Genomic DNA, 26361 nt, shown 5'->3' with positions numbered 1-26361 from the left:
AACTCTGACAGACAATCTCTGACAGATTTGTTAAGCTCCCGAAAGTTCACTTTTGAAAAAAGGAAGAAGTGTATGTGTGTTTGCATCTAGCAGCAAAACTCATCTGGGATCCTGGGGAGGTGATGAATTTATAAATGGAGAGAGAGGTGGCATAACTCACTCAGCAGATATTCATGCGGGTGTAGCTCCTGCTCTCTTTTTTTGTTTGAAGGAAGGCAGAGAAAGCGAAAGAGTGCCGGTGACTCTAACCTCAGGAGTGCTTGTTGCAATTATTGGATCATCTCCTGAATTTCCGGCATTCACCTCTGTCCTTCCATTTGTCATTCTGCTGGCAAAACAATTTCATTTGCTCTAGTTATCTTTTTTTGTTCCTGAAGAAACAGCCATCTTCATCTTACTTGCTTTGCAAAGTGGGGGATTGTTAACCTCCGTGATTAAGGATGCGATACAATCAAATGCATGAGCATTCTGTCCCCGGGCGACTGATAAAATCTATGGGTTCCTGAATTGTCCCCACTGCTGTCACACATTGGCAATGGGCAAGGCTTGCTCAGCGGTTTCCCTGCTCTTGCCTTCCAACCTAGTCAGAGTGACTAGCAAGGCTTCAGATACAACAGTGGCATCGCCACTCCATTCATCCTCACCACTGCCCAGCTGGGATTGGGATAGCACCATAGTTCAGATTGGGACAGGGAGCTCAAGCAAGGTCCAGGCTATGTAGAGCTCAGACTGTCTGTGCCCACTGTGGCTCATCTAAGGAAAATGCACACCCCAGAACTGTCACGACACACTCAGCGCTATGATTCTGGTTCATTTGTCTGTCACCCTTCGGTTACTTACAACAAAGACATCAGTACGTAATAAAGGTCCATGCCATCCCAAGACATTTCACTGCCTAAGGCAGCACTTCTCAAACACAGCTGTTGTTGGACTACAATTCCCATCATCCCTAGCTAGCAGGAGCGCTTGTTGCAATTACTGGATCATCTCCTGAATTTCCGGCATTCACCTCTGTCCTTCCATCCATCATTCTGCTGACAAAACAATTTCACTTGCTCTAGTTATCTGTTTTTGTGTGCATGTGTGTGTGTGTGTGTGTGTGTGTGTTTTGAAGAAAAGACCACCTTCATTTCACTTGCTTTACAAAATGGGTGATTGCTAGCCTCCGTGATTAATGATGTGATGCAATCAAATGCATGAGTATTTTGTCCCCAGTTGACTGGTAAAATCTATGGGCTGTATCCAATGCTGTGTCAATGGACTTCTGCTCAAACAGTGGGACTTCTTGTTCCTCTCCTCGTCCCTGCAGCCCCAACCCTCTGGAGAAGATTTTGAGGGTGCAATGGGGGGGTCTGTGAAGCAGGGGGAGAGGAAGGGGGAGTCCTCTTGTGTTAGTGAAAGTCTGTTTTGTTTGTGCAAGAGCAGCACTGGATACAACAGTATGTGAATAGTCCTGGGGTATTTTCTTATATTTCCCCCCACCTGATAGCATTTCATCGGTCTGCTGTATATGATTCAGCTGGAAGATTAAACCTGTTTAATAAGCAAGTAGTATCTTGCCCAAACACTTTTATGAAATATCTTACAAGAGGAAAGGCTTTGGAATAATTCCGTCATTCCTCTGGGTATGTCAGCATAAGTAAAACAAGAACCTTAGATGGTAGGGATGTGTGGGTGGGTGTTGGGGGGGGGGTTGCCAGTCCTTCCATATGTATTTATGAAAATGTGTGTGTGCTTAAGTCACTTCTGGTATAGATCACTGTAGAAAAAAACAGAAGGGGCAACTGCAGTGTATCTCCTAGTCTTGCGACAAATGTCTTGGCACTTAAAAATTAAAATGAATTATTATTGATCAGCTTTTGCATTTTGATTCTGAACACTCTCTGACGGCAATGCTGCAAATGTTAACTCCATGAGGACCAACAATTTGGTCAGCCTTTGTAGCAAAGTTTACAGAAAGATTTCTATACTACCTCATGCCCCTAAAATGGATTTCCCAAGTAGGGATGGGGGGGGGGCAGAGCTCAATTCAGTTCACATTTAAAGATGAACCTACTTAATTTGCACTTTCAGAAACAATGTGTGAACCTAAACATAGACATTCATCGAAATTTATACTTCTCTGAATTTTGCAGTGCAGTTTTCCAACCAAGTAATGAATACAAAAAACACATATACTAGGCTAAAGTGTGCACATATGTGAATATATTTGTCAAAACAACATGAAAAAATGCATTAGAACAGAAAACTGCTTTTTACAAATGTGTGCACATTACAAAACTGCAATAAAATTTCCATGAGAAATAAAAAACCAACAAAATTCACAACTGATGCTGAAATGTGGAGAACTGAATTTAAGGTTGGAAAAATAAGAAACCAGGGGGAAACTGACATGGACAGATTTGCCCAGACCTACCTCCAAGGCAGGTGACAAGAATTAAAAGCTCATTACAACTAAAACTGGAGAGCATTAAAACAAGGCAAGATAAAGCAAATGAAGATGAGTTGACAAAAGGCAAGGTTAAAATACACTCAAAGCTTGGCAGAATAACAATGTCTTGAGCACCTGTCTAAAATTCATCAAAGAAAGGGGCACCTCTAACAACCCCCAATATGTCTTGTGCAGTTTGTTAAAACATCCGAATTTGAAAATCAGCAGATGGCTCAACCCCATATGCATGCATATATATATATATATATATATATATATATATATATATGTATATGTATATGTATATGTATATGTATATGTATATGTATATGTATATGTATATATGTATATATGTCTTTTCTCCTTCTTTCTATGCAATTTCTCAAAAATAGAGCAAACATTTTGAAACCTCTTTCATTTTAGTCTGCCTTAATAGCATCTTGATGCCACCGATATCCTTGTTTGAGGCAGCGTGCTACTCAGACCTCTGCAGCACCTTGGGCTTCTCCTGAAGGTAATTGCCTTGCGTTGGGTTCAGTCTGAGCTAGCAAATGTAGATCCTCTGAAAATCAATAGCTCATTTTTGTTTATCACAAAACTATACCACTTAATAGACGCTCCAAGCGGTTTATATTAAAAATAATAAGAAATATAAACAATAACATTCATTAAAATTCTCTGTTAAAACACACACACACACAACACTATATCTCACAAATAAAGCTGAGCAGTGCATGAAACAAACAAATTAGACATTTAAAAGGGGGAGTTCAGCACAGCTTGGGAAAACTCGTACGTTCTTAAAATGTGTTTAAAACACCATTACTGTCTCTGCCTCACCAATACCCAAGGGAGGGCATTTCAGAAGGCAACATTGCTGAGAATATCTGCTTCTCTGTTGTTACCAAGTAACAACCCAGAATGATCAGTGGGGTCAGATCCAGTAGTGCCCTTGCAGGGACTCACTGGGACAAGGATGGGGCAGGATGAGGTGGTGGTGACCTTAGGCCAGGCATAGGCAAACTCGGCCCTCCAAAAGTTTTGGGACTACAACTCCCATCATCCCTGGCCACTGGTCCTGTTAGCTAGGGATGATGGGAGTTGTAGTCCCAAAACATCTGGAGGGCCGAGTTTGCCTATGCCTGCCTTAGGGGATCTCTAGACAGCAGGATGTCACTGCTGTCAACCTGGAGCTCCCCGGATCTTGCTGTCCCCTTGCCCCATCCTTATCCTGGTGAGCACAGTGCCACCATAGCTGGAAGGACATTGCTGCCACCCTGCTCCTCATCCCCAAAAACCACAGCCGTTGGGGGTACTTTGAAACAGAATGTGGATTTTGCAGACCTGTTTATTAACACAGTCGACTACGCCAGCTTCATCCACAAATGGATGGACCTAAATCAGTGTAAATTGGTTTACTACTTGGACTTAACTGCATCAACCTTGCCTTCTGGCTGCAACTCTATAATGAGCACTTTCATTAGTCCAATGGATTTCCCTCCCCCCCCCCCTGCAAATTCCCAGACCCCCTGAAGCTTTCTTGCCCTTTAGACTTTATAGGCTCAAAGCCTTACGACTGAGCTCAGCAAGCATTTATTTGTATATTTCAAAATTGTCTCATAGCAATTACATGTGGCTTACTGCTATCCTGTCATTAGCTTCCAATTCATCTTCACCTGCCTTCTGCTCAAGAAGCTTTATGGCACGATTCCAGATCTCTGCTCCTGAATACCTGAGCAGAGCTTTGCCGTCCCATGCTTACAATGAAAATAGCTCCAAGCAGAATATAGATCTTTTGCTGTTGCTTTCTGACAAAAACAAACTCAAACAATAGCAGACATGTTCAATATATGAAAAATTGCACGGCTCCAAGACTGTCGTCAAGGGAAATTTATTCCAAGTTCTTTGGAGTCACATTAATCTTTGGTTCGCAGGCAACCTATTTTCCTCTTGAAAATTCTCGGAGTCATTTTTAACAGCAGCTTCGTGCATTGCAGATATGAATGCACATCTATTAGTTCAGTCAGGTCAAGCAGCCTCCTGTGAGTCTATTCTGCCATTTTACATCCAGTCTGCTTTAGCTCGACTGTCCCTCAGGAATAAATGAACCATCCTTAATGATCCCAGCCCAAAAGGAAAGAATCTCCAAGTCATTCTTGAACTAAGATCTCACTTGTCTTGTCATAAGAAAGATGTCCTAATACAAAGCCTACGTTTGGACCTTTTGTGGATAGGTTTCTCTTTAAATAACTTTATTTGATTAAACCAGTATTCAAGATGAAATTTCCTCTGCATCAGATACACCAGACTGGAGTGGGTTTGGTATAGGCAACCTAAATTTTAGTATCCCATAACTTTTAAACATTAGACTTTACAAGCACAATGCTTCTTTACACAAACTTTTCGTCAAGCAGTAATAAGAACTGAAGTGGGCTACGTTAGTTGCATTGAGTTCCCAATGAAATCAGTGGGACTTAAGTCATGACAAACTTGCCCCATTGATTTTCAATGGGATCCAAGTTCAGATAATTTGGCCTGGATGCTACCCAGTGGAACTTTATTTTGATTAAGTATCTCAGCACTGAGGATCATTGCTGTCAACATTAGACATTCTTGACTCCTTGACTCTAAAGGTCATCATGATCTCATAATTTCTATATATTTGTTGTATGCTGTTGGACAAAACGTTTGTTCAGATATTGATTTGCCTAAGGTTACCCATTCTGTTGCCTCCATGTTAGCCATGTCTCAACCCAGCATGGAAATTCATTGTCTCATCCTGCACTGCCTGACTGTACAATGTGGACCAGCTTAAACCCACCTACCTTCTAGTGCCTTATCTAAGCTTTCCACATACACTTCATGCACTCTTCATTTCACATACTTTGTGAAACATGGGTACAAATATTTCACTCTGTTTCCTTAAAGAGTTATGAAAACCCAGTCCTACTTCAGGTTAGGAAATAACATAAATAAGATTAATGCACATAAACACACAAACCCAAGTCCATATTCGGCTTGCATTGTCCTGTTGGTTAGACCAGTGCTTCTCAAACTATCTAATGCGGTGGATTGGCAACCCCCAGCCCCCTCCCCATGTGTCAAGGGCCAGTAGCATATTTGGTCCTTGAGCATCTCACCCAACCCAGGCTGTGGTGGAGATGCCGTGGACCAGAAGTCGATGGCTTGGGGACCAGCACCACTCCATGGAAAACCACATTATGTTAGTAAAGATAGTTTAGCACTGGGCTCAACTATCCTTTTCTGAAATCCAATAAATCCTCAGGCCGCTCTAAAGCACTGGCATCCCTATCATCTGGTCACAATGGTTTTACCACTTGCTTAAGACGCCCTTTCTCTTTTAAATTAGAGGTACAAAATAGGAAGCAAACAGTCACCAATCCCAGGAACCACTCCTTAACTGAGTAATAACTTCCCAGCCATTATTCTTTCAGGGCACAATCTACCAGGCTATTATCCTTCCTAAGCCCACTGAAATAAATGGAAGCTGAGCAAAAATGCCACTGTGCTGTAGTCATTCTCTTGTGCTGTTCTCATTCATTTTAGTGGAGCACAAGAAGAAAAACTCCTCAGTGACTTGTCTCCTCACTCTTTATGGCCTGTCGGTGCATTAAACTGTTAGGCTTAAAGCATCGGCTAACCATCTTGGGCTGATGGATTAAGAAGTTGTAAAGATCACATTCTATTGTCAATAACTATTTAGATCTTTTATGGCACAAATGTAATTACATGAGAGACAATGTGCCCTGTGGTACAGAACAGATGGAGAAAAGGTCAGATATCAATTAAGCTGCAGAATGAGGTATCCTCGCGTCAAACAGCCGGGAGGATCAATGTAAATAAAGACTTTTTATCTGAAGCTAGAATTTCTCTCTCTCTCTCTCTCTCTCTCTCTCTCTCTCAAGCTATTGAATGCTGATAACATGTTTGTTTACAAGGAAGCTGGCTCATTGACCACTAGTTCCCAATCACAATTTATAGCAACGTTAGGTTGCAGATTTTCTGAGCAGTGGACCCTCTGGAGGTTGACAAGGACCTACAGTGTGGGCAGGGCCTTTTTCAGCCGGAACTCACCGGGACTCAGTTCTGGCACCTCTCAGGTGGCCACCATTGCCTTTATAAGATAACAAGGGAGGCATTCATGGTGAGTTCCAGCACTCTTTTTCTAGAAAAAATAGCACTGAGTGTGAGTAGGTTGCCAAGCTTCTAAAAGAATAAGAAGTTACAAACAATGGCCTGGTTTATGAGACATGCTAAGCCAAAGCTTGGCTTAGCAAGGCTACAAAAATGTATGGACTCCCAGATTTCCCCTGCTCCTTTTTGCTGCCATGTGTCATCCAAAACAAGGACTGTTATGTACTAAGCTTGAATCCTAGAACAAAAGGCAGGTAGGATCCTAGAATGCAACAACTGATTGGCTTGCAGGAGAAGACCAATCAGGCTCCAAGAGGAAGTTAATCAGCCTATTAGGCTGGTAGGATCATAGAATCAACAACTGATTGGCCTGCAGGAGAAGACCAATCAGGCTCCAGGAGGGAAGCAGAATCAGCCAATCAGATGGGACTCATTGTGTAAATAATGCATATAAAAGCCTGAGTATTGGGGGGGGGATTCATTCACTGTTTTACAAGCTGCAATAAAGAGCATGAAATAACTGCAGGACTCCAAGTATATTTAAAGGACCCTGAGCTCTCCCTAAACTAACCATGAGCAGTTGCCAAGGGTTGTGGGCACCTCCAATGAAGAGAGAGCTTAACCATGAGTCCTGCTTTGATGACACACTGCACTAAAGTTTGGCTTAGCTTAGCATATCAGCAAAAATGTCCAGCGAGCAGCAAAGCAGCTGGGAGCTCCTTTTATAGGAGTCCACACATTTGTGCAATCCCGCTAAGCCAAGCTTTGGCTTAGCGTGTCTTACAGATCAGTGTAATGCAAAAGAGTGATCCAAGGTCAGGAACCAAATGTACGAATTCCAAAGTATTAAAATAATTAAATTGTGAATGTGAGTACCATACATTTGAAATGACTCACGGGCATAAGAAAGGGCAGACATTGCCATACAAATATGATCTAGCTATAAACAATAGGGCTGTGCACCTCATTAAAAACACAGTTTAAATCTTAATTAAACATGCAGTTGGGGAGGAAATGGGGGAAGAAGAAAAAGCTGTGTCAACCCCTACCCTGACCAAGGGTGGGCTCCTGCTGCATGCTTTTTCACAAGCACCTTCCCTTTGGTCTGCAGGATTGAACCCTCTGCTGGTGAGTGAAGAACTCAATGCTGAAGCCTAGTTGAAGAGGAACAATTTTGCCCGGTGCCTAAAGGTGTATAATGAAGGGGCCAGCCAAACCTCCATGGGGAGAGCATTCCACAAAGAAGTACATACCCATGCATACTTGTAGGCCTGTTCCATCTCTTGCAAAATGATACTTAGTTCCTGCATGACTTTATTCAAAAAGGAAAGGCTCTTCTATGGACAACTGCCCCAAGTTTTAATAGGTTTTAATATCTTTGTTGTGTCTGTCAATCTGTTAACATGTGCTGGATGTTTTTAATGCATCAACACACACACACACACACACACACACACACACACACACACACACGGTTTTAATGTATGTGGAGTTTTTTGGGTGGTGGTGGTGATGTTCCATTTTGTGAATTGTGCTGAGTTCCCCTGGCAAGAAAAAGTGTCTAATAATAATAATAATAATAATAATAATAGGTAAAGATAAACCCCTGGGTGGTTAAGTTCAGTCAAAGGCGACTATGGGGTTGTGATGTTCATCTTGCTTTTCAGGCCGAGGGAGCTGGCGTTTGTCCACAGACAGCTTTCTGGGTCATGTGGCCAGCAGGACTAAACTGCTTCAGGTACAACAGAACACTGTGACGCAAACTGGAGCGCACGGAAACACTGTTTACCTTCCCACCACAGTGGTACCTATTTGTCTACTTGCACTGGTGTGTTTTCGAACTGCTAGGTTGTCAGGAGCTAGGACAGAGCAACCGGAGCTCACCCCCTTGTCAACCTTCTGATCAGCAAGCCCAAGAGGCTTAGTGGTTTAGACCACAGTGTCACCGACTGCCCTAATAATAATAGCTCCTAATATTATATCCATCCTTTGGGCATGGATGTGTTAACTGCAGAGCACCAGACTACAGTGTAATGTGGAGCAACTTCCTCTCCTCAGCACTGCATGACTTTCTAGATACCTCTTTGATATATTTACCTCTCACACTGATCAGGCAGTTTAGCAGAAGATTTCAAATCTGCTTTACCAATGCTCAGTGCTAGAGATAATAAAAATCTATGATGCCAGCATCCCTACCTGATACAGAGAGCTTCAGATTCTCAGACATGGAGTTTAACTTTCTGAAATTTGGATGGTTTATAATTCTGTGATTTGCTAGGAGGACTGTGTAACTACTATCAAGAGTGACTATGAGAGAAAGAGAAAAATATGCAGTTTTACCTTAGTAGTAATAGCGTCATGATTTTCAAAGGAAATAAGTTCCTCCCAAATGGAGCATAATGGGAGATATTGTACCATTTGAAATGCATATGATTGAAAATAGAGCAGTTTATATTTAACACAATATCTCTATTGTGCATCAGGGAATATTTTAAATTAAAAGTAATTGCTTAAGTTACAAGCATTAAACTAATTTCTTAAGTTTCAAGCGTCTTGAAACTAGCATCAGTCATTTCCTTAACTATAATCAGAATAGTATCACCAGAAAATACATGCAAAGTGCTTTGCACTTAATAGAGCACGGAGGATTACAGTAGAACCAATACAAGTTAGGTTTTTTTTTATGGTGATACATCTCTGCTAGAAGGACTCCTACTTAATTTCATTTTCTTTCCTCTTTTAACTTTAATTTTCATTGATTTTCAAGAAATGCTTATATGAGGTCTTTTGGAAGAGAAAGCTTAGTGAGCAATGGTCTCTCTATATAATAAAAATGTAAGAAGTCATTATTCAGCCCCCACTGAAGGATTTGGAGGGTTGCATCACCTTCCTGGATATGCATGGGATAAGGGAGCAAAAGGGAAGGCAGTGGCCATGGCAGGGGAGCAGCTTACACAAAAACAACACAGACACAACATACCGTCATCCATTATAATCCACCATGGCTGCCCTACCATATGCATTAAATTTACCGTAATAGCTTGCTATGCAGCCCTTGGTGGGCCCAGATTAACAGAGGTCAGTGGACAGTGCCACCTGCTGAAACGTAAGGCCCTACTACCTGTTGTAATCTTTGAGCCTAGTCAGAGGAATGTGCCATTCTCCAGGCACCCGGCTCAAATTACTTGTTGACCTTCCTGTCTGCGACTCCCGGCAGGATGCAGGCTAGGTCTCTATCGGCAATCCTCCTCAAACGTGAGAAGAACACACCACTCTTCCCTCCTCCCTGCATTCCCCAGGAGGGGGAAAGAGACAGACAGAAAAGTATTTACATGCCTTTATTTCTGTCTATGCAGCAGTACAGAGAAACACGTCCGTACTCTCCAAACACCAACAGCAGAGAGATAAACTCCACCCCTGTACTTCCAGTACATGTCAGGTGACACACTGAGCTAACATCCGGTGCTCAGTACTGTGAATAGGCTGTCCCTTTGCTCCCACGGTACAGCTCCAAACATCAACATCCTGTTTGGCTTTTCCAGCCAGCAGCAGCTCGCTGCTGCATTGCTTCTTTTCGTAACACTACCTCCAGCATGGATGAGGGGTTAGGAATGCATCCTTACTTATTTACAATCTACACATCTACTGTCAAAACTATGGTCAAGGAGACATTGCGGTCAAATGGAGAAGAGCAATAAGCAATTGCTGGATAAGAAGAACATTTGGTATAACTGGAATGATGGATGGCTTCCTCAATTCCTCTCTCCAGCTTCAAATAAAAGCAACCAGGAATCTTAAAGTTTTTCTGAAGCATATGGCCACATTAGGCGCGAAAGTTAGGCAGCTACCACAAAATCATGAATAGTTGGTAGCATTTTTTTGGGTTGCCCCAGCCACACTGGGCGGCTTCCCACATAATATAAACACAGCAAAACATCAATCCACATCTCAGTAGACAATACATGACCAACAGTCTGACATGCATACTCCTCAACAGTCCCGATTTGACCGGGACATCCCGGAATTACAGAAGCCACGCTGGCTTCTGATTGGATCCTGGGATGTCTCACTTTGGCTCCCACGCTCTGGCATGAGTTAGCTGGCTCCCACCAAAGTGTAGGACCAAAAGATGAAAGTCTTTTGGTGGCACGCTCTTGCCTTGCTCCCACATGTTTCCCCTTGTGGTGTTCGTACGGAGCCCCCGGTCATCTCATGGACTATTGACCCGTACACCACTAATCCGCTGCCACCAACCAGGTCCTCCCCGGTAAATCACTTAGTCTCAGCCAGGTTCTTAAGTTAACAAAGAAGAGTGCAGTTTATTGCGGACATAAATAAACTTTAACTGCATTCAAAACGTTGCTACTCTTTACCTTCTTAGTCTTATTTTTATCCTGTCTCTAACTCTTCTACCTCCCCTCACACAAGAACCAACTGCACTAATTGTCTCTCTAATTCCAATTGTCTGCCAACTGCTTTCCCAACTGCCTTTTCCCAAACAACCAACCAACTAAAACCAACCTCGGGCTAAGCCCTTTTATAAACAGGTAGGCTCCGCCTCTGGCTTTTCTATTGGTCTACCTATTAACTCTTTCTCTCCCCCTGTACAGACATTTTCAAATGAACGGGCAAATGCCACACCCCTCCTTTTTCTTCCCCTCTGGACCATGTGGCTCAAGTGGCGGTGGCTTCTGGAAATGTACCCTGAGTACCCCAGCTCAGAACTTTGGTTGGGGCAGCCACTGTGGCCCGTGTGTGGGTGTTTTGTGGGCAGGGTGGGATAGGGAGTTGGCGAGGTGGAGAGGCAAATTGGCGGCAAAAAGTTGGGGGAAGTGGTGAGCCCCAAGGGCAAGAGGGGGCTCAAGTGAACAGGGGCAGGGCCTCTGCCAAGGTGTCCTGTGGGATTTGGGGTCACAGAGGGCATGCATGTATCTGTGGATGTGGCAATCACACAGGGTCCCCAGACGTTTAACGGTCTATTGATCCCTGTGCCACCACTGTGCTCGCTTCCCCGCTGCCACCAACTCGTTACTCTAGGGTACACACTGAGTCCAGACAGTTGTTAAAATTGAACTAAATAAACAAGTTTATTTTATAAACATTAACAAGTTTATGGTTTCTCAGATAAAATTCCTGTCAATATCTTAACTTTAGTTTCTTTACCGGCCTATACTTTCCTAATACCTTCTGACTGATTATCTCAACTGTTTGACTGACTCCTCTTAACAAATTCTCTCACTCTCTCACATCAGACTAGCCCAACCCACAGACTTATCCTCTTTGTCTCTTCTAACTCCAGACTGACTTCTCAACCACTCTAACTAACTCTAACTCTAACTCTAACTCTAACTCTAACTCTAACTCTAACTCTAACTCTAACTCTAACTCTAACTCTAACTCTAACTCTAACTCTAACTCTAACTCTAACTCTAACTCTAACTCCTCCCCTTGGGTTCCCATTGGTTAGCCATTTTATGATTAGTTAACCCTTTCCTTTTGAATCCAGTATGATGTCACACACCTAGGAGGGAAAACGCCACAGTGGAGGGGGCAGGGAGGTTGGCAGGGGGCAATTTTAAGTTGGTTGTGACCTGATTTTCATCAGCAGGATGTTGGAGGGTATGGACTTGGCATAATGAAGCTGCCCAGTAAATGTTTGCAAAGCGTGTTCTCCATAACAGAGAGCACGTGTTGCAGTTGGGGGAACAAGCCACCCTGACATGACTGGGCAGATTTGGGAGAACCCAAGCCTTTAAGTGGTTAAATTGGGTTGCTGGGGAGTTTTGATTGTTGCCAATTTGGAGGAGGGGTCAGAGTCTTTAAATACAGGATGCCCAACGTTGGGCGTCCTCTTGGCCATTTTGCATCGGATCGCCCGCCCTCCCTCCCTTTAATAGGGGGTGTTTCTTGTTCGCTTGACCTTGCTATGCCTGTCATGGGGTCGTCTGCCTTGGAGCAGGGGCCTGGTAGGAATTTTGCCATCTGGCTGATTGGCTGGTGCCATTTGGTTTTTGCCTACTGCGTAGCAAATCGTCACAACTTGTAAGGTTGGCGGTTAGGCATTGGTTAAATTGGTTCTTGGAGGGGTAAGTGCCTACCCCTCCAAATGGTGCGGAAAGGGAATTCCGTTAAAGGAATCCAGGGGCTTGCCATTCTTTTCGTCCTTGTCCCTGGCATCGGACTTGGGCCGTGCAAGCCCCACAGGAACACGAGGGTGAGAAGTGAGGGACTGATGCCCAGCTTCATTTTCTCACCCAATACTTGTTTCCCACGCTGGCTTCCGTTGGTGTCCGGAAGGCCAGCTCTGTCCCTGAGGGCAAGGACAGATAGTCATAACCAATGCCTAAGCAACCACTCACATTTTTTGTATTTTGAATAAAGTTGTGGCCAAAATTATGCCAAAAACCTTAAACAAAAATTGATGTGTGAAGTGTGAATTTTTTGGGAGGTGGCATTGTGGGACTCAACACGCAAATGGCAATTTCCCTGTGCTTTTGTGTTTACTTTACACAAGCTTTCATGCCTTGTCCCCAGTAAAGCCTTCATGTATCAAATCATTTTCCCTTATCAAAAGAAAACACTGATGCAATTCTGAGAAATGCAGGAAGCCAGTTATGTACAAAACAGTTGTTCAATAGTACTGGCTTAAAAGCTCTACATGCCATTCCTGAGTCAGGCAGGAACCTCTTGATTGTGCAGTTGTAGACAATTTAAAAAAATAAAAATGAACAGGGGTGACTAAGCTTTTTGCTGCAGCAGCTGAGGATACAGTTTCAGATTGCCTGGAAGTTGGCTTGTGAAACGAAGTTCCAAGAAGTTGGAATTGGCAGAGCATTTTTAGATTCCAGATTCCAAGATGTCAATCACCTGAAACATGAGGATGACCTTGAGCTGTAGACGATCTCTTGCATAAAGCTGCCTTCAGCTTGTCTGAGAAAAATATTATACAGGACCCCAATTGCCAAATGTTTGAAACTGGCACATCCTCTGCCCCTATCCTAGCTGTAGGTTTAATCAAGGGTTTAAAACCATGATGAGACATGCGGTTGGAAGAAAGATGGGTGAAGAAGATGCAGTGATTTATTTACCTGCTCTCTCTCTCTTGAACGAATGCAGAGCCTGGGCCTGGTCATCCCCAGGTCAGGTCAGGTCAGGTCAGGCCCTAACTGTTAGAATTCCTGCTCCATGATTGCAGTTATAGGACTGTTGTCTTTCACATGATGGTATATATTTTGACTCCACAGAGTGGGAAGTGACAAAAACAGGATGTTTGTGTTACTGTGTTCTGTAAAGTGGGACTATTGTCCTTTGTTCTTTTACTCTTTGCTGTCTGATGCTAGAGAGAGAGGGAGCCATGTTGCAGTGCTCCGCGTGTGTTTATATGTAAATAGAGTAGATTACCCAAAATGCTGAGTTGCTGAGGTCTGTCACGCAAGGTGCGCAAACTCTGTGGAGCCCTAAGTGTACCAGTGTCGGTTGGCATCGGTCACTGTGATGTTCGGGCTGAAGAAAGCTTCTGAAGTTCCCAAACCATTGACCAGGAGGAAGAGAACATGCCAGTTGGGCATGTGTCTATACCAGGGTCCTACTCAGGTGTAGGCTGAACTCCTGACACTCACTTGGGGGATTTGTGGGGCTTGTATCAAAGGAGGGCACAACCTGTGCGGTGGTCCCAGGCATGGAGCTTATGGGCTGCCATAGCAGGCACCACAACTATGACATACAACAGAAGGCATGAGGTGAGTGGTGCCAGATTTTGGGGTTGAAGAGGGTGCCACTGAAAATTGAGATGCCAAGGCCTGCCACTGCTTGTACACATCCCTAGTTTACACGCAACAGTTTCTAGGTTCAATTCTCAGATGGATGGTTGAGGAGCACTCAGACTGAGTTTTTTTTTTATTCTCCTGGGAAAGAAACTCTGGAGAGCTTCTCTCAGATTTCAGGATCAAATCTTGAAGAGGATAATGGCTTTCTTATGCTATATAGAGCCTATTCTTAGAAAATCGGCTATGTGCAAACTGTTGAAACTGCTTCTAATAAATATTGTCTTTTTTAGCAGATATCTGACTCCCAGTTGTTTAACAAAAAGTGGTAACAAAATCTCTACCCGCAAATATATATTGCTAAATTGAAAAGGGGGGGGGGAAGGAATAGAGGTGGGGTAGAATTTCGATTTAGTTTGCATTTAAGTATAGCCTCCTGATTTGCATTTTCCAAACCTATAAAAAAACTGAAATACAGCCACCCTTCTCCAGCCACATAATGTGTACAGGTATGCAGATACTGGAGTAAAGTGCACATAAAAATGCACATATTCATGAAAATAACATGCAAAACTGCATTATATTAGGGTAAATTGCAAAAATGTGTATATTGGGCAAAAATACATACTAACATTTTTTAATAAGGAGAAATTTGCACTAAAGCACTGATGGATTTTCATGGGGGGGGGGAGGAATCGCAAACTGATATGGAAATGCATAGAACTGAACTTAAGATTGGAAAGACAAGAATCATAAATCGACAGAGTCACCCATCCCTAAGAACAGTTTCAGGTTAAGAACGAACCTCCAGAACGAATTAAGTTCTTAACCCGAGGTACCACTGTACCACTGTACTGGCAAATCTGCCAGGAAAATCTGGAGCCTCCCATATTAAATATCTTTTGGATGACAGGTCTAATGATATTACACTGGCCGCAGCAAAGTTTCTCTTGGAAGTTAAAGGAAACAAGGATCATCATGCTTGAGACAAAACAAAATGACCACCTTGTTTTTTCTCTCTTAGCTGTATTTTGTTCTGAAATTGTTTGATGGGTCTTTGGACTTGGACCCACTTTGACTAATGCAATGTGCTCTACATGGGGCTACCTTTGAAGGTGACCCGGAAAGTGCAATTAATCCAGAATGCGGCAGTGAGACTGGTGACTGGGAGTGGCTGCTGAGACCATTTAACACCGGTTCTGAGAGATCTGCATTGGCTCCCAGTACATTTCTGAGTACGATTCAAAGTGTTGGTGCTCTAAGTGGTCTCAGTCCTGTATACCTGAAGGAGCGTCTCCACCCCCATTGTTCAGCCTGGACACTGAAATCCAGCACCTAGGGCCTTCTGGGGGTTCCCTCATTGTGAGAAGTGAGGTTACAGGGAACTAGACAAAGGGCCTTCTCGGTAGTGGCACCCGCCCTGTGGAACACCCTCCCATTAGATGTCAAGGAAATAAACAGCTATCCTATTTTTAAAAGACATCTGAAGGCAGCCCTGTTTAGGGAAGTTTTTAAGATTTAATGCTGTATTGTTTTTAACACTCGATTGGGAGCCGTCCAAGAGTGGGTGGGGTATAAATAATAAAATATTATTAGTATTATATTGGACCACAATAAAGATTTAATTATTAAGTATGCTTCTGATGGACTGAAAGAAGCCTCCCATTTTGCCGTCTTAATAATACTTGTAGCATATATCAGCCCTGAACGTGGGTGCAAAGGGGGCTGCAGAATAAGAGAGAGGAGAAGGCATAAGAATGGGGGTGGTCTGCGAGCAAGGGAGCGTTGAGAAAAGCAAGGAGGAAGGTGGAAGAGAAGGGGGAGCCAAGGTGAAAATGAGGGTGCAATGGAGGTTGCAAAAAAGGAGAGGGTGAGAGAATGCGAAGGAACTTGAAGCATCCTTAAGAAATGTCATGTTTGGATTGGCTCTGATGTGTATGCAGGAAAAGTCAATGCATCATCAGGCTTGACGCTACTCCTGCAAGAACCACAGTGTTATTTCTGTTTCAGCGGGACCAGGGCCTCAAGGTGATAGATTTGCTTTAGTTTGCTTACAAAAGCCCACTTGGCACTAACTTCCCAGTTCCGTAAAGTACATTTCCATGGATGCTTTTGTAATGTTTCCCCCCCCTCCCCCCCACATTTAAAATTAACTCCCCATTCTCACCTATACTTAAGCACAATCTGTTACCATGGAAACAGGGCAGTAAATGCTAAATCTGGCATATGATGCAAGCAGCCCAAATGCTCTGTATAGAAAAAGTGATGCCGTTACTAAATGCAAAAGGGCTATAGGCGCTTCGAACGAATGTTAATCGAGTCTCAAGCAACACACCTAGCATGCTGGTTGCGCCACAAGGGAGTGAAAGGAGCACATGCCTTGGTGGCTTATACAGAACACAATTGATCACTCAGATTCCATTTATGTGCTTCATGAATACATACATTGCGTGGCCAGTCCCCTCCCCCAATGTGAAATGAAGACACTGGACACATTATTTAAGGTTAATGGGCATAAAAAGGCCACAACTTTATTGATTACAGAATTGAAAGGTATTGGCCTTAGGCACTGGCTCCTATCGACTACCCAGCATGGAAGGGTTATCCACAAGCCGTGGGAGTCCTGTTGAAGTACGCCAACTAGGATCCCACAGGTGTCACCGCTCGAGGGCGTGCCGGAGGCCCTTACCTCCCTAGGTTTCGGACAAGGCAACGTCCCCTGGAGTCCTCTACCAGACTACCCTTTTCCTTGGGGGAAGGTGATGGTGCTTCCTTCCCCCCATTCATTTGCATAACAATTAACCCCTGCCAATGCCTAACCGCCAATACCGCGGAAGTTGTGACGTTTGCTACGCGGTAGGCGAAAAAAACCAAAAGGCTAGAAGTGCGCCAAATTGGAAAAATTCCTACCAGGCCCCTTGCGGCGACCAACCGGAGTCCATAGCAAGGTCATAGCTAGCTAAGCCTAAGGGTGGGTGGGATGGGAAAATCTCTCAGCTGGAAAGGGGAAAGAGGGCGGTACCCAGGCGTGCCTGGCCTTAAGTAGCCTAGGCCACACCTCCCCAGCCCGCCGATTGGTGGGCCGGGTTGAAGGCATGCCTGGGGATTCCCTGAATCTCGTGGGGGCAAAAGGCCAGCCCCCGCGTGTGTGGGAGGGGGTAGCCCGCAACCCCCTCTCCTCCCAAGCTCGGAAATGACTTTCCACAACTCACACATGATGGGTACTGAAGTTAAGGAAGCTTCTTCCAACACTGACATTGTGGCCATCACATTATCTGTGCATAACTCATATTTTCACTCCTCCATGTTTCCTTTATATAGTGTTGCCCCTGTACAAGGAAAGGCGAACCTACCTAATGTTCCCATAACAATGGATAAATGGAAACATAGCTCTCCTTCACAATCCAAGTTCTCTTTTTCTCATTTATGCAATTCTCCAACAGCAAGACAAATATACTAAGAATGTATATTTTGGGGAAGATGTGTGCAAAAAAATGCATTTTTGTTGTGTAGTGGTTGGAGTATCAGACTAGGACCCAGGAGACCAGCATTCAAATCCCCATTCTGCTATGAAACTTATCGGGTGACCTTCGATCAGCTACTGCTTCTTAGCCTAATCTAGCTCACAGAGTGGTTCTGGGGACAAAATGGGAAGGGAGAGAACCATGTACATAAATATAGATAATGTAGAATGTTTAAAATGTAAATAAATGTATAAAATATAAATAAAAGAATCAATAAAATGTAAATAAAATAAATAAATGAAATTTATTCTGACATTCTACATAGAATCCATATTAGGCCAACCCCTTTATTAGCCAAACAAAATGTCATAAAATAGTGTGCAAGCTTTTGAGTTTCCCAGGACTCTAAAGGTTAAGAAATCCAAGGGGTTTGCTTGCAAACCTGCCTTGTTCTTATGCCTCAAACCAGGGATGAGGGACCTTGGTAAACCATGTTGGTGGCAAGGAAAAAGTAGGTATATGAAAGAGAATTCCTTGGATGCCAAGATCCAGGTTTGGGTCAAGTACTCTTTGGTGAGAGAACGCCAGCAGAGACTTAAAACCACAAAATATGCAGCAAAGTTAAGTGTGGAAATATAGGCTGTTGGACCTTTAAAATATTCCCTTCCAAGTTCCTTCCAAAGTTCCCCACTTCCTCTAGCACAGAGAAAGACCACAAATATGGTAAGTTTAAAATGGTTTACTTTCAAACTCTCCAAAGGTCAGGTTCATGTGCTTTTTCATGTGCATTTATAAAAAGTTGCACAGGCAGTATAACTTGGCTTCATTACAGTGGTGAGCATTCCTAAATTTTTAGTATAGGTATAGGTATAGTATAGGAATTCAATAGAGGCTTGTAAGAGCCATGTGGTTTGAGCTTCTCAGGTAGAATGGAAGGAAACAATGGCTTGATTACCTAGTTCCTCTCAAAGTGAGCTAAACCTTGCAGGACAGCTTACTCTATGGTCTTAACCCCTTCATGCACTAATTAGACTTAAGCATGTTGGTTATAGGAGGGCTGCATTCCCCTCTAGGCAACCTTCTGCGGGCCACATGCCAGTGGGAGGGACCAGAGACAAAGGTGGGCGGAGCTGCCTCTTCTGTCGATCCTCTTCTGTCGCTCCATGGCCAAATGCAGTGCTGAGCAGAGGGCCAGCCATCTTTTATGGTGTGGGTGTGGGCTAGGGTGAAAACCGCTGTAGTCCAGTCTGCTCCCAAGCCTTGCCGCCTAGGCCTAGCCAGGTTGGACAAATTCAGAAGGGGAGTTCAGCGGGAACCCCCACAGTGCCTTGAGGCCAACCCAGGGATTTCCAACTGTCAACCACATAATATAGCTTGCTCCAAGGGGTTGTGGGGCTGGAAGCGATGGGCCGCAACCTGCTGGGAGCCTGAAGGGCCCTGCCCTTCCTCTCTCCACCTGACAGGCTCCATGAAGGACTGCTGTGGCTGCTGCTCAACAGAGAGGGCTCCTTTTTAAAATTGTTTATATTTTTATCTATGTCATTTTAAATTGTAATTGATATTAATGCTGTATTCTTAGTTTTAGATTTTATGATTTATGTGGAAATTGTTTTCCATTTGGTTGTGTACTTTTTGATGTGTTTTATTTATTGTTTATGACTTTTGTTATGTTGGCAATTATGTAATCATGCTGTAAGCCGCCTTGAGCATTGTTTTAACTATGGAAAGGCTGCATACAAATAAAATGATGATGATTATGATCATGGTGGAGCAGTGAACGTATATTTTACTTCTGTACAGAATGCTTGTTTCTACAAGCACTTACCCTCTAGGAGGATGAGTTTGGTCAGAATTGAATATACACTTCCAGAGCTAACACTAAATACATTACTTCTGGTAAATGAGCCACCATAGCTGCTAGATGGCCATGAAAATGGAATCATCAACCCATGTACTATCTGAAGCCAAAGGGATGCATTGATTGACAGATGTGATTTCCACACACCCCAGCTCTCCTACCCCATTATAATGGCTGGATTCAACTAACCTGGTGTGCTAGCAGAAGCCAGTGCAAAGGCTTCCAGCAATCTTCTCTGTAGGGTCTTCTCTGTAGGGTCTGGAGAACCTTCAAAACAGTGTGCAGCGGAGGAGAGAGAGGATCACTCTATCTGGGGTTGCCCACCCCTGCCTTATACCTGAAACACAATTGCGTCCTGAAATGTATTTCTAACATTACCTGAAACTGACACGTTTGTATTGTACTGTCAGTCATTTTGCAGTATTAAGTAGTGCATTGCTTACCAAGTGCACAATTGTTTCAGCCGCTACTTTTCCAGCAGGCCTCTATTTACCTCCCAGAACCCTTGACTTCCAACAATCAGTATTAATTGCTGAAACCTACTTTCAAAAGCACATGTCAGAGCAGAGCCTCTATGCTCACTCTTGCGGTGTTTCGGAGGCCAAGGCTGTACATTTAGCAGCGACAATTAACCTCCTTTACCTGCTGTGCTCACAAAGGGAAGTGAAAGCTCGCAAAGTTGTTGGGATGGCTTTTGATTTTTTTACTTCTTCTTCTTTTAAGTGCAAGAGAATTAGCTCCCCAGGTTGCCTTTTCTCAAGCTTTCACATCAGGAAGTTCTGATCATTTCCCCATTTTGGAAAATAAAAATAAACCCAAAGCTTTTCCGGCTCCATATTCACCATCTTGAGAAAAATAGGTTAGCAGAAGTTCTCGCAATCCCTACCAAATCAGTGCCAGTTCAGCAAATGTGTTCTGCATCCCAGTACTCAGTTCTTGAGGGGTTGAAGTTGTTTACAGCCACCTGTGGCACTTTAGAAGGTCGGTGGTTTGTGTTTCTCTGGAGATCAGTTTTTTGCTTTTGGTGCTCCTGAGTGCTTTCTTTATGTGGCAGCTCTAAACTGCAAATGAGGAATCTGAGATGCAAAAAAAAGAGCCTAGCGCTTGCCGATCAGAAAGTTGGCGGTTTGAATCCCCGCAACGGGGTAAGCTCCTGTTGTTTGGTCTCAGCTTCTGCCAACCTAGCAGTTCGAAAGCACATCAAAGTGAAAGTAGATAAATAGATACTGCTCTGGTGGGAAGGTAAACGGTGTATCTGTGCACTGCTCTGGTTCGCCAGAAGCAGCTTAGTCATGCTGGCCACATGACCTGCAAGCTGTCTGTCGGCAAACACCAGCTCCCTCAACCTATAGAGAGAGATGAGCGCTGCAACCCCAGAGTCGTCTGCAACTGAACCTAATAGTCAGGGGTCCCTTTACCTTTAGTGGTGTTTTGGTTCTGTGCAGCTGCCTCCCCCATTGAAATGATTGCCCTTCAACTGGTGCACCAACGGTATACAGACAAATATGTCTATATGTCAAATATATCAATTTCTTTCAGTTCCTCATTTATTGAGTCTCAAATTCAGTTTTCCACATTTCCACATCAGTTTGTGACTTTAAAAAAGTGAGCCCTCATGAAAACGTATCAGCATTTCAGTGCAAATTTCTCCCAGTATGCTTTCATGAAATTCTGCTTAATGCACACATTTTTACAAAGCAATTTCCTTTAATTTAACACATTTTTGCATGTTATTTTCAATAACATGTGCATTTATATGCGGACCTTTGTGTGCATTTTACTATACAGTACCTGGCTGGAGCGCTGCATCGCAAAATTCAGAGAGTTGCAAATTTTGAAGGATGTCTGTGTTTCACTTTGCATAGCCTTGTGGCAAGTGAGAATTAGGCAGGTTCACCATTAAATGTCAACTGAATTGAATCCAACCCCTGTTCCTAGCCAAGAAGACCCACATGTTCATCGTTCATCTAAGATAGCTCACCCAGTTTTGTTCTTGTTGTTTAGGTGGGTTTCTGTTTTTTTAAAGAGAGGGTGAAGGACAGAAATGAAATAGTAAGGGATACATGAAATGAGGAAGGAAAACAGAGAAATCACAAGGGAGATCCAGCAAGATGAAAGGCCTGGGGTCCGAATCTAGCCCTCCAGATCTCTCTGCCTCACTCATCTGTCAAAATACTTTGCTTGGTGTTTCCAAAAGCCAGATAGCCAGCTGGCCCATGGGCTTTCAGGTCCCAACTTACCCTACCTAACACTTTGTTGTTGTTTAGTCATTTAGTCGTGTCCGACTCTTCATGACCCCATGGACCAGAGGACACCAGGCACTCCTGTCTTCCACTGCCTCCCACGGTTTGGTCAAACTCATGCTGGTAGCTTCGAGAACACTGTCCAACCATCTCGTCCTCTATCGTCCCCGTCTCCTTGTGCCCTCCATCTTTCCCAACATCAGGGTCTTTTCCAGGGAGTCTTCTCTTCTCATGAGGTGGCCAAAGTATTGGAGCCTCAGCTTCAGGATCTGCCCCTCCAGTGAGCACTCAGGGCTGATTTCCTTCAGAATGGATAGGTTTGCTCTTCTTGCAGTCCATGGGACTCTCAAGAGTCTCATCCAGCACCATAATTCAAAAGCATCAATTCTTTGGCGATCAGCCTTCTTTATGGTCCAGCTCTCACTTCCATACATCACTACTGGGAAAACTATAGCTTTAGCTATACAGACCTTTGTTGGCAAGGTGATGTCTCTGCTTTTTAAGATGCTGTCTAGGTTTGTCATCGCTTTTCTCCCAAGAAGCAGGCGTCTTTTAATTTCGTGGCTGCTGTCACCATCTGCAGTGATCCTGGAGCCCAGGAAAGTAAAATCTCTCACTGCCTCCATTTCTTCCCCTTCTGTTGGCCAGGAGGTGATGGGACCAGTGGCCATGATCTTAGTTTTTTTATGCTGAGCTTCAGACCATATTTTGCGCTCTCCCTTTCCTTACCTAACCCAATATTATCTGCTCTGAAGGGCAGTGGCTTTCCAATATTTCCGGTTACATGCAACCCAATGGGAGGTTCTGAACTCAAGACCTCCTGCACATGTAGTCTACTACAAGTTGTTATGGCCCTCTCTGCAGATTGGCTACCAGCTGCACCCGCAGCTGGAGGTTATGAAGAAGCTACACCTCCTCACTAGTTACCCAGCAGGTAGGCTGTGCTATTTTCCTTGTCAGGAGTCAGGCTCTCAGCAAAATGGCATCATCCCTGCCTGCTTTGCACGAACTTCATGGAGGATGCAAATAAAGGTTAGAGGGCATGGTACCTCCAGATTTTGTTGAACCCCAACTCCCATTAGTGTCAGGCTTCAGGGACTCAGCTTACCACCCCCACCCCCTTTGGCAGTAGATAAGCAGAACAAAGCGAAAGGAGTCTCTTACCATTTAGAGATTTTAATGATCACAGCAAGAGAACAAAGGATCCATTCATCATCATCATCATCAATAAATTATTTGTACCCCACCCATCTGGCTGGGCCTCCCCAGCCACTCTGGGCAGCTTCCAACAAAGACCAAAAATACACTATGTCACACATTAAAAACTTCCCTGAACAGGGCTGCCTTCAGATGTCTTCTGAATGTCAGGTAGTTGTTTATCTCTTTGACATCTGATGGGAGGGCGTTCCACAGGGCGGGCACCACTACCGAGAAGGCCCTCTGCCTGGTCCCCTGTAGCTTTGCTTCTCGCAATGAGGGAACCACCAGAAGGCCCTCGGTGTTGGACCTCAGTGTCCGGGCAGAACGATGGGGGTGGAGCTGCTCCTTCAGGTATACTGGGCTGAGGCCTAGGACGAAGGTGCTCCCAATTATGGATCCCACCCACTTCCCCCCTCGTCATCCACTTCCCTTCTGTGTCTTGCAACCTGATCTCGCAACCACTGTGCTTTCTGTGCTGCCACCTTATCTGCTCTTGTTGACCTTGGGCTGAGCAGATGGACACTTTCCAATGAGAGAGTCTGTTAACTCTCTCTCTTCCAGTTCTTCTTCTCTTAGCTGCTCACCACCCAGTTCTTCCCAACTTCTGTCTTCTGAACTATGTCCCTCTGCAAACCACTGTTCCAAATCTATACTGTCCCACTGCTCCTGGGAAGATTCAGGATCCTCAGCACAATCCCTGACAATTAGCTCCAGACAGCAAGGTCAGAGATTAGAAGAGTTGTAGTAATTTAGCAATATCTGGCCCGCACAGTGCCTACCTTTCCTACAAGCAATTAAAAAAACAAACAACTCTTTTCAGGCTACTGTTGGGAGCAGAGAAGGAAAGAAAGGATGAAGATGAATAAGATACTGCTCTACCCAAAAGCTCCAAAAGAAATAATTTGATAATTGAAGAATGGCAGATGTCAAATCCTGAGGTACATGTATTTCTCTTCCTTGAGTGCTGTTCAAATAAAGCCTCTCATTTAATGTCCCTAGTTGGTTTATAGTTTATTAATCAGCACCAATTCCATCAAAGAACCTAGAGGTACTGTGTTACGCAAAAACCTCCACGGTTTTCTAGCAGAAAACCAAATATCCCGAGGCTGTATCCCTGACATTAATGTGGAACAGATACTCTTTTTCATCCCAGGCCATAGCTTCATATATTTCTTCAGAGCCAGTGAGTCTCTGGGAGCCATCAACAAGCTCTTGGGATTTATTACGATGATGAGATTTCAGAAATGATGGAGTCAGTCCAGAACATCTGAGCTGGGGATGGAGGAGGAATTTGTCTGATCCACTTTTCACAGTGGATCAGTGCCATCGGATGCTCTCAAACTTGCCTGCATGTTAGAATGCAACTCTCTATCAGATCACATGCTTCATATTTTGCAGTGAAGCATCAGTGCACAAAATGGCACAATTTAAATGCTTTATGTGCACTCTTTAAAAAAAAAAACCAGTGTAAAATGGGGTGGAATGGGCTTGTGATTGAAGACCAGTGAGAATGAAATGGGACCGAATTGGACTGCTTAATCTATCCTTAGGTAAAGGTAAAGGGACCCCTGACCATTAGGTCCAGTCGTGACCAACTCTGGGGTTGCGGCGCTCATCTCGCTTTACTGGCCGAGGGAGCTGGCATACAGCTTCCAGGTCATGTGGCCAGCATGACTAAGCCGCTTCTGGCGAACCAGAGCAGTGCACGGAAATGCCGTTTACCTTCCTGCCAGAGCGGTACCATTTTACCTATTTATCTACTTGCATTTTGATGTGCTTTCGAACTGCTAGGTTGGCAGGAGCAGGGACCGAGCAACAGGAGCTCACCTTGTCGCAGGGATTCGAACCGCCAACCTTCTGATCGGCAAGTCCTAGGCTCTGTAGTTTAACCCACAGTGCCACCCACGTCAATCTATCCTTACTCTGTTACAAAAACTAACCAGTGAACAGGGACTTATTCTTTGTATGCCCAGTGAAACTGCAGTCCTTGAGATAAAGCATGTCTAAGGAGAATCGGTTTGATCTTCTTGCAGTTCATGGGACTCTCAAGAGGAAATCAGCCCTGAGTGCTCACTGGAAGGACAAATCCTGAAGCTGAGGCTCCAATTCTTTGGCCACCTCATGAGAAGAGAAGACTCCCTGGAAAAGACCCTGATGCTGGGAAAGATGGAGGACACAAGGAGTGTCAGCATCGCCCTTGAGCCAGTGCACCAACTGGACTCATGCACCTCAACCCCGACTGGGCTAGGCGAGCTGGGTAGCACTGCCAGAGACCACCTTTCTCACAGGAACAGGTCACAGTGCTGTGGACTCACAGCTTGGAGCTGAGAGCACCGGATTCACTGTCTCAATAATACAGCCGTTGCGCAGCAGCATTTTGCAGAGTCTTGCAGAGTATAAACCACTCAGAGAGCAGCTCTGTAGAGTATCCTCCTTTTATTCTATAGCTACAACTATGATACAAAACTATATACAGAGCTAAAACATCTAAGCATAAATCAATGCTACTTTGAGTGCCTGCAGCTGCTCTTAGCAGCAACCTTATCTCTAAACACGACCTCTAGCACTCACTCTCTCTCCGACACACTGACTGACTGACTCTCTCTCTCACATGCACAGATGTGGTGCTGGACAGAATAAGTAGATAGCAGGACACGCCTCCTCCTCTCTGGAGAGTCAGCAGAGACCCCAGGAGATCATCAGGAGATTCTTGGGTATGGGAGGGGTGAAATCTCCTCAAGGAGAAGGGGACGACAGGGGACGAGATGGTTGGGCAGTGTTCTCGAAGCTACCAGCATGAGTTTGACCAAGCTGTGGGAGGCAGCGGAAGACAGGAGTGCCTGGCGGGCTCTGGTCCATGGGGTCACGTAGAGTTGGACACGACTAAATGACTAAACAACAACAACAAGGAGAATCGGAATCTAATTATGGGGGTTCATGTGGGCCTCATTTTGACAGTACAGTATTGGCCCGAATATAAGCTGCACCCAAATATAAACCGCACCTTTAAAATTGGGGGGGGGGAGAGAAAGACAATACCCAAATATAAGTTGCTCCCTTAAAATTCTGCAAGCACTCACACCTGTTCAGTTTTACCACATGTCTGTTTCAGCAGCTATATCGTTACAGCCAATTTTTGAAAGGTCGCAAATTTAAGCCGCACTTTAACTTTTCACAGGGATGCGGGTGGCGCTGTGGGTTAAACCACAGAGCCTAGGACTTGCCAATCAGAAGGTCAGCAGTTCGA

At 44.2% G+C, this 26361-nt stretch overlaps 1 long non-coding RNA gene across 1 annotated transcript in view; it reads right to left on the bottom strand.

Annotated features, from left to right (window-relative positions):
- LOC307199774 overlaps positions 1-11343 on the bottom strand; it is a 68324-nt gene extending 56981 nt beyond the window's left edge. The window contains exon 1 of the long non-coding RNA XR_013832185.1: positions 10960-11343. This is a non-coding gene — a long non-coding RNA (uncharacterized lncRNA). The remainder of the gene's footprint in view (positions 1-10959) is intronic.
- Between the last annotated feature and the right edge of the window lie 15018 nt (positions 11344-26361).

This window comes from Podarcis cretensis (genome assembly GCF_951804945.1).
Source record: "Podarcis cretensis genome assembly, chromosome: 12".
NCBI lineage: Eukaryota > Metazoa > Chordata > Lepidosauria > Squamata > Lacertidae > Podarcis > Podarcis cretensis.
Note: the sequence above shows the minus strand (reverse complement) of the source record. Positions and strands in the feature narration are given on the sequence as shown.